The 7400-nt window shown below is 47.7% G+C and overlaps 1 protein-coding gene and 1 long non-coding RNA gene across 9 annotated transcripts in view; one reads left to right on the plus strand and one right to left on the minus strand.

Moving 5' to 3' along the window:
* ZNF892 (zinc finger protein 892) overlaps positions 1–845 on the minus strand; it is a 34166-nt gene extending 33321 nt beyond the window's left edge. For 4 of the 8 annotated variants that reach the window (XM_067704327.1, XM_067704320.1, XM_067704329.1 and 1 more), the window contains exon 1: positions 732–755. The gene's annotated coding sequence lies outside the window, so the exon portion shown is untranslated. Of the gene's footprint in view, positions 1–731 lie in introns of all 8 variants that reach the window. The other 4 variants (XM_067704323.1, XM_067704326.1, XM_067704332.1 and 1 more) reach the window with 4 other exon arrangements.
* Positions 776–6280, plus strand: LOC137205925 (uncharacterized). Its single transcript, XR_010934359.1, has 3 exons — positions 776–3174; positions 4683–4778; positions 5777–6280. It is a non-coding gene; the product is annotated as an uncharacterized lncRNA (long non-coding RNA).
* The last annotated feature ends 1120 nt before the right edge of the window (positions 6281–7400 follow it).

Below are 7400 nucleotides of genomic sequence, written 5' to 3' on the forward strand. Positions count from 1 at the left end.
TGGTTCCCTGCACTAGTCCTTTCCCCTCTCTAGTCCTGGATGGAACCTCTAGAATAATTGTACCAAAATAGTTTTAGTCCTGTCAGTCCCCGATCCGTCCCATACAATCCACCCTGCTGACCGTGTCTCTTCCTGATCCTCTATGCTCTGACCCCACTGTGCTTTCCCCCACCCTTGTCCCCCCACTGTTCCTCGATACTTCACTCTTATACATAGCATTTCCTTCTCAAATCTGCCTAATGCTTCGCTACTTCTTTCCTATTTTTTTCACATCAAATTCTACCTCATCCACGAAGGTCCCGTGATCTAGTGCGGAGGCCTATGGTAGGGAGCTAAACGAGACAATCTGATGCGATTTCTGGGAAAGACGGAGGTACTGGAGTGGGCGGCACCCTAGATTTAGTGTCAATTCCACCCACGTTTATTAAGCACCTATTATGGGAAGAAGGTACGAGAGGTGCAGAGGAAGGCTCCAAACTTCCCACGGAACACACGCACACACGGGGGCTGGGGGGACAACTTTCCGTCCGCACCTGTCCGAGCCGGGACGTCGACACACACACACACACACACACACACACACACACGCACACACTCAGACGTTCTGCAGGTTGGCTCCGCCCGTGTCACCTGTTCTACTCCCACAGCACCTCCCCCAAGTTCTCAGTGTCCCCTTCTCTCGGCCGCTGCGCTCACTCGGCTCCGCCAAGACACACACCCACAGCCCTCACCTCCGGCACAGACTGCTCGCGACCCAGGAAGACGGCGCCTTTTCAGGTCGGGAAAGCAGTGCGCCGGCGCACGGGGTTCTGACGTCCGCGCTCCCCACCAATGCTCGGCTTTGGCAGACTCCATTTCCCAGAAGTCTCAGCGGTTGGCGAACTTGAATTTGATGTCTAAAGATCTGCGCAAGCGTACCCTTCTAATGGAGGGGTGGGCGGTGCAGAACCGGATCCGACGCGGCAGTGCGGCAACCTGAGCGCGGAGAGGGTACAGTCGTGGATGCTAGGGAGGCTTGTGGTCAGCCTCGAAGTGCTGCCTATGTGTGATGTCACGTCCCTCCAGTCCTCCGATGGGAGGGCCGTCCTAAGGAGATGTGCCTCTTTTAGCTTTGGGGGCCGGTCCCTACTGAGAACGACTTCGAGTCTTCTGGCCCTCGGAAGGGGCTTGTTTCCGCTTCAGCTTGTTCACTTTAAGGAATTTGGTTGTAAAATTTGGGCAGGAGTGACGCAGAGTTTGGTTCTGAGGATGGGGCTGGGTATGTGCACATTTTTGTGCAGAAAAGAGAAGAGCCCAGGAGTAAGTCAGGTAGCCCGACTCCCGACATTTTGAGTGCACACCAGCCTGTCTTCCTTGGTGCTACTGGAAGGACCCTCGTTGGAGTCTCGCAGGGCTTCTGAACCTTGACTGCACGCCGGAATCACTGAAGAGCTTTGATACATTGATTCCTGGGGCCCACTATGAGGAGTGAGAGTTTGAAAAGATCTGCAGGTGATCCTAATGTGCAGCTGAAGCTAAGAATCACTGCTCTATAGCTTCAGGGAAGACTTGAGATTATACAAAGAATGTGATGAAGTTCTACAGTCAGGAACAAGTCTACACTTGCGCTCAAAAAACCTAAATTGCCTGCCGTAGGCAAGGCATTGTTACAAATACAAATAGGACACAGTTACTGCCCCAAAGGAACTCGTGTTCCAGTGGACAAATCAGAATGTGAAATTGTTACAACACAAAGCAGTGTGTTCTACAATTATGTCACTATTGGGAGACACTATTGGGAGTACAACTGAGGAAGCAATTAACTATGGCCGAGAAAGTTGGAAAAAGCTTCCTATAACTGGTATACTTGAAGAAGAGTAATTAGAAAAAATGCAGAGAGAATAGCATCTGCAAAGGTATAGGCTAGAGGATAAAAGTGCAAAGAATTAGTAGCAAGATGAGTGGCTGATGGATAAGGTTTAGGGGCTGATAACCATGACTTGGAGCCAGATGGAGGACGATTTTGTGCTATAGTAAGGGGTTTGGACCTTCCAAGAGGATTAGGACTTGGAAAAGTTACAATGTCCAAGACATATTTTCTTGCTGTTCCCTTCTGTGGATGTTTTTTTTGGTTTTTTTTTGCGGTACGTGGGCATTTCATTGTTGTGGCCTCTCGCGTTGCGGACCACAGGCTCCGGACGCGCAGGCCCAGCGGCCATGGCTCACGGGCCCAGCTGCTCCGCGGCACGTAGGACCTTCCCGGACCGGGGCACGAACCCGTGTGCCCTGCACCGGCAGGTGGACTCTCAACCACTGCGCCACCAGGGAAGCCCAGGTGGTTTTTGTTATTCGTTTAGCCTTATGCTGAGAGTGGAAATCTGTGGGTCCTGGGTGAGTTTCTTAGAGTTCCCTACCCTTGGGCAGGCCTTAGGGTTTCATCACTACCTTAACTCCCCAGGTTGCTGTCAGAGTGGGAGCTTAAGTTTTCCAGGGTTTAGCAGGGTAAGAGTTGGGTTTACTGCTCACTCACCTCTCAGGGCTCTAGCTCACACTTCCTTATTTTTTTAAATTGAGGTATAGTTGATTTACAATATTATATTAGTCTCAGTTGTACAACATAGTGATTCACAATTTTAAAAGATTATACTCCATTTATAGTTACTATAAAATATTGGCTATGTTCCCTGTGCTGTACAATATATCCTTGTTGCTTATTTATTTTTTATATAGTAGTTTGTACCTCTTAATCCCTGATCCCTATCTTGCCCCTCTCCACTTCCCTCTCCCCACTGGTAACCACTAGTTTGTTCTCTATATCTGTGAGTCTGTTTCCGTTTTGTTATATTCACTAGTTTGTTGTATTTTTTAGATTCTGCGTATAAGTGATATCGTAAGGTGTTTGTCTTTCTCTGTCTGACTTATTTCACTAAGCATAATACCCTCTAAGTCCATCCATGTTGTTGCAGGTGGCAAAGTCTCATTATTTTTTATGGCTGAGTAGTATTCCATTGTGTGTGTGTGTACACACACAAGTCCACTGTCCTCCTTGGCAGCAGATGCCCATTGAAGGAGACCCAGCCCAACCTACCCCATCCTTTGCTGGAATATTTTATACCACATCTTATTCATCTGTTGCTGGACACAGGTTGCTTCCATATCTTGGCTATTGTAAATAATGCTGCTGTGAACATTGGGGTGAGTGTATCTTTTTGTTTTCGTTCTTTCCTTTTTTTAACTTTGCCAATTCCTTACTTTCATGCCTGTGTGTTTAGAGAGATGATTTATAAGTTTTCAGCATTTTTAGTTTTTTAGTTTTTTTCAGTTAGGGTTGTTCAGGGAACCCAATCTGCCATGTTGCTGGAAAGATTAAGAGAACTTTAGCCAGTTTTCTTAGAAGAGTTAGGAAGGGCATATGGAAGCTGAACAGCCAAGAAACAACGTTGTTTAGAATAAAACAAGGCCTGCCAGCTGGGGGCTCTGCCACATTGCAAGATGTTACGGCTATCTGCTGCTGTGTAACAAATCACTTCAAACTCAGTGGCTTAAAACAACGTTTATTATGCCAATAACTTCTGTGGGTCAGGGACTTGGACAGGGCACAGCAAGGGTGGTTTGTCACCGCTTCACACTGACTCCAGTGTGAAGAGGACTCAAGTGTCTTCATCACTTGTGTGTCTGGTACATGGACTGGCATCCATGGCTGGGCTCACCAGGACTGTGGACCAAAGTCCCTACACGTAGCCTCTCTTTGTACTTGGACCTCCTCACAGCATGGTGGTCTCAGGGTGGTCAGACTTCTTACATGGCAACTCAGGGCTCCAAGAGAGAGAGTCCCAGTGAACAACACAGAAGCTGCATGGCCTTTTATGACCTAGCCTCGAAAATCAGTTCACTTCTGCTTTACACTGTTGGCTGAAGCAGTCACAAGCTTGCCCAGATTCAAGGGTAGGGCGTTACAGCCCACCTCTCAAAGGGAGGCATGTCAAAGAAATGATGGTCGTTTAAAAAAAATCTGCAACATAGGATTTTAGCCTTCCCCTTTCATGGGTGTTTCTCTATGAGACAGGTGGGGCAGGGGTGGAGTGTGGCCTTGCAGTGTCCCTATTTTCAGCGGACAGTTTTGCTGTGTCTCGTTGTTTTGCTCAGCTGTGTTGCTGTCTCCTGAACTGCTGCAGTTTGCTTCTAACAACTCCTCCCAGGCCCCCTCTTGCAATTCTAAGACCCCTCTTCTTGGACACCATTTGACCTTATTTCTCTGAGCGTCTCTTCTCTTTGCTGCTACTACCTGGTACTCTGTATCCAGATCTACATCTCTCCAAACTCTCTGTCAAAAGAAAACATCATTCTTTTATAGCATGTGGCCTTTTAAGAGGCGTTATCTTAGCAGAAGAGCATGGACCCTTAGTGATAAGTGTTTTCAGTTTAACCACTCAGTCTATGGGGTAGAGGATGGTTTGTCCCCTAGCAAAGGGATTTGGCTAGTTAGCAGTAATATTCTTTATTTTCTACTACCACCTCTCTTTTCCTGGGGTGCATGTGTATCATCAGAAGCTGGGTAGGTGAGGTGGAAGAGAAATATTCAGGCACAATTTTAGGCTATACCTGAAAAGCATTGTTTCTTCTGATGCCTAGGTCTGATTCCAGGTCAGATTGGTAATCTACTTCTATACCTTTGTTTGTTTAATATATTTTTTTCAAAATAGATACCATTGGATTTTTAGTCCACCCTAAATGACTGTATATGCCTGAGCCCTAATTGCGAACAGGTTCCTGTTTTTACCGTGGGACTCCTTACCCAGGTAAGTCACATGGCGGTGCTCTAACATCCCACATTAGTTAAGGAGGCTCTGTCTGCTAGAGCACACGTTGGACCTGCAGAAATCTCTGTGCTTCAGTTCTGCCTTTCAAAAGCACCAGCCAGTCTTTCACATTTTTGTTTCTTTTAATTAGTTCTTAAAATTCCTTTAGCTCTTTAAACTAGAGTAAGCCATCTCCTTCAGGCTAATGTGAGTTAGAGAGATGCTCTTGCTATCTGATTTTCCTCTGGATAAAATATGAGTATTGTTCTTAAAATCTGATATTTCCCATTATTTTTCTGTGGTAATAGAATTTTAGCCAGGCACAAGAATAAAGACTACATTTCCTGGTAGCTAGGTGTGGTCGTGTGTTCTGGTAAATAGGATGTAAGTGGATGTGTTGTACAGCACCTTCTGACAACCTTCCGTAAAGGAGAGCTGGACTCAGAACAAAAAGGAATGAACTACTGATACACATGACAACATGGCTGGATCTCAAGGACTTTATTCTGAGTGAAAGAAGCCACTCTCAGAAGGTTACATACTGTATAATCTTGTTTATAAGGTATTCTGGAAAACTACAGCACAGAATAGAGCAGTGATCACAAAGGGTTGGGATGGGAGAAGGGTTTGAGTACAAAGGAGCAGCAAAAGGGAATGTCAGGGGTAATGGGGAAACCTATCAGGCTGCTGGGGACCAGGGCTCCCCTGACTGCACTTGGCATCAAATGGCGCACCAGAGCACTGGGAGTCGGGGAAGAGACATCACTGGTCAGCTATTGATTAACTCTCCAGGGTAACAAATGAGGATTGTAACAAGGGCCTCGAGCTCAAGGGGAAATGTCAGGCACTGTAGCAGGCCGATGCCTAAAGGAAAAGGTATCAGGGGCAGGCAGAGCCCCTCAAGTTCATCCGAAGCAGTTCCATTTCTAGTTCTGTCAGCCACCAATGAGATGACGCTCTTTTCTCATGTGTCCATACCCTCCCCTTTTTGGTTCCAGAGCACAGAAGAGAACAGAAACTCCTGTGCCAGCCATGGTTCCCAGGCAGCACCCCCTTTCCACACCTCCTCGGCTTGGGAGAAAGAGGGCTTACTTGCTGGGCAGTTGCTGTACCACCCTGGCCATCTGTGCCACCAGAAGTGCTGGCAGAAAAGTGAAACAGATTGAAAGAACAAGAAAGGAGAATGGGGACTTCCCTGGTGGTGCAGTGCTTAAGAATCCGCCTGCCAGTGCAGGGGACATGGGTTCTAGCCCTGGTCCGGGAAGATCCCACATACCGCGGAGCAACTAAGCCCATGTGCCAAAACTACTGAGCCTGCGCTCTAGACCCGTGAGCCACAACCACTGAGCCCACGTGCCACAACTACTGAAGCCCGCGCACTCTAGGGCCCGTGCTCTGCAACAAAGAGAAGCCACTGCGATGAGAAGCCCATGCACCACAACAAAGAGTAGCCCCCCTCGCTGCAACTAGAGAAAGCCCACGCGCACAGCAACGGAGACCCAACGCAGCCAAAAATAAATTTATTAAAAAAAAAGGAGAGTGGACTTTTTGCCCTGATTTAATAGGTTATTCTTCCTTGAACCCCTAATTAGGGTCTATAAATCAACCTCTCAGTCCTCACAAATCCCCTCTCTGATTAAGGAGTGCCCCCAGAGAACCACTGTTTTAATATCCAGACTGTTTCTCCATTTCTTTTAGGTCCTAGATGATACGCGTTTCCAGAAGAGGAGGGAGTCCAAAGCCCTCCCTTCTTTGAGTTCACCCTTCACTGAATCCAAAACCGGGGGGCAGTGGGAGAAAGACAGGCACGTTAACAGCCTGTAGAATGCAGTTAGTAGCCTGCAATTGATCTCAGGTGGCCTCGGCCTGCAGCGGCTTGAAGCAGGATTTCGGTTTGTAGCCAGAGATTGAAGTCAGGCCGTGGCAGTGGGAGTGCTGAATCCTAGCCTCAGACCACCAGGGACCAGTGGCCAGTGACAAGGCCCTGGCCCATCAGCTGTGTAGAAATGAATTTCCACATAGAGTCAGAAAGTAGTGAAACAAAGTATTTATTAGGAGGAAAAAGGGTACGTGTGGATAGGCACACAGGTGGGCTCAGAGAGGGTCCTGCCACTGTGGTAGTTTGAATCACTTTTATGGGGCATTTCTTCCACGTTTCCTTTGGCCGACCATCTTGCTTTGCCTGGTTCTGAGTTCGTATTTGGTATATCTCAGGGTCCTCTCATATGTGCGCATGCACCTCTTAGCCAAGATGGATTCTAGTGAAGAGGCCTATAGGTAGGTTGACATCACCTACTATGTGGTGGCGGCCCCTCCCTTTTTGACCTTCAAGGAGCCTTTCTGCGCATGTGTAGTCAGGAAGGTCTCCTCGACCTCGAGATGAGAAATAAGCGGTCTAGCGCTTAGCTTCTCCTCCTTCCTGCTATTTTGGCCCCTTCCAGCCTGGGACCCATCTATCTCCTGCCTCACCATGGGCCATCAGATCTCCTGGGCACTTTATAAGAAATACACATGTCTGGAGAGCCTCCTAGAAATTCTTATTTGGCAGATTAAGGGTAGGGCCCAGGCTTTTTAACAAATCTCCAGTGACTTCTGTTCAGCAGCCCCAAGCCAGGCTCTCCG

This window comes from Pseudorca crassidens, chromosome 14 (genome assembly GCF_039906515.1).
Source record: "Pseudorca crassidens isolate mPseCra1 chromosome 14, mPseCra1.hap1, whole genome shotgun sequence".
Lineage (NCBI taxonomy): Eukaryota > Metazoa > Chordata > Mammalia > Artiodactyla > Delphinidae > Pseudorca > Pseudorca crassidens.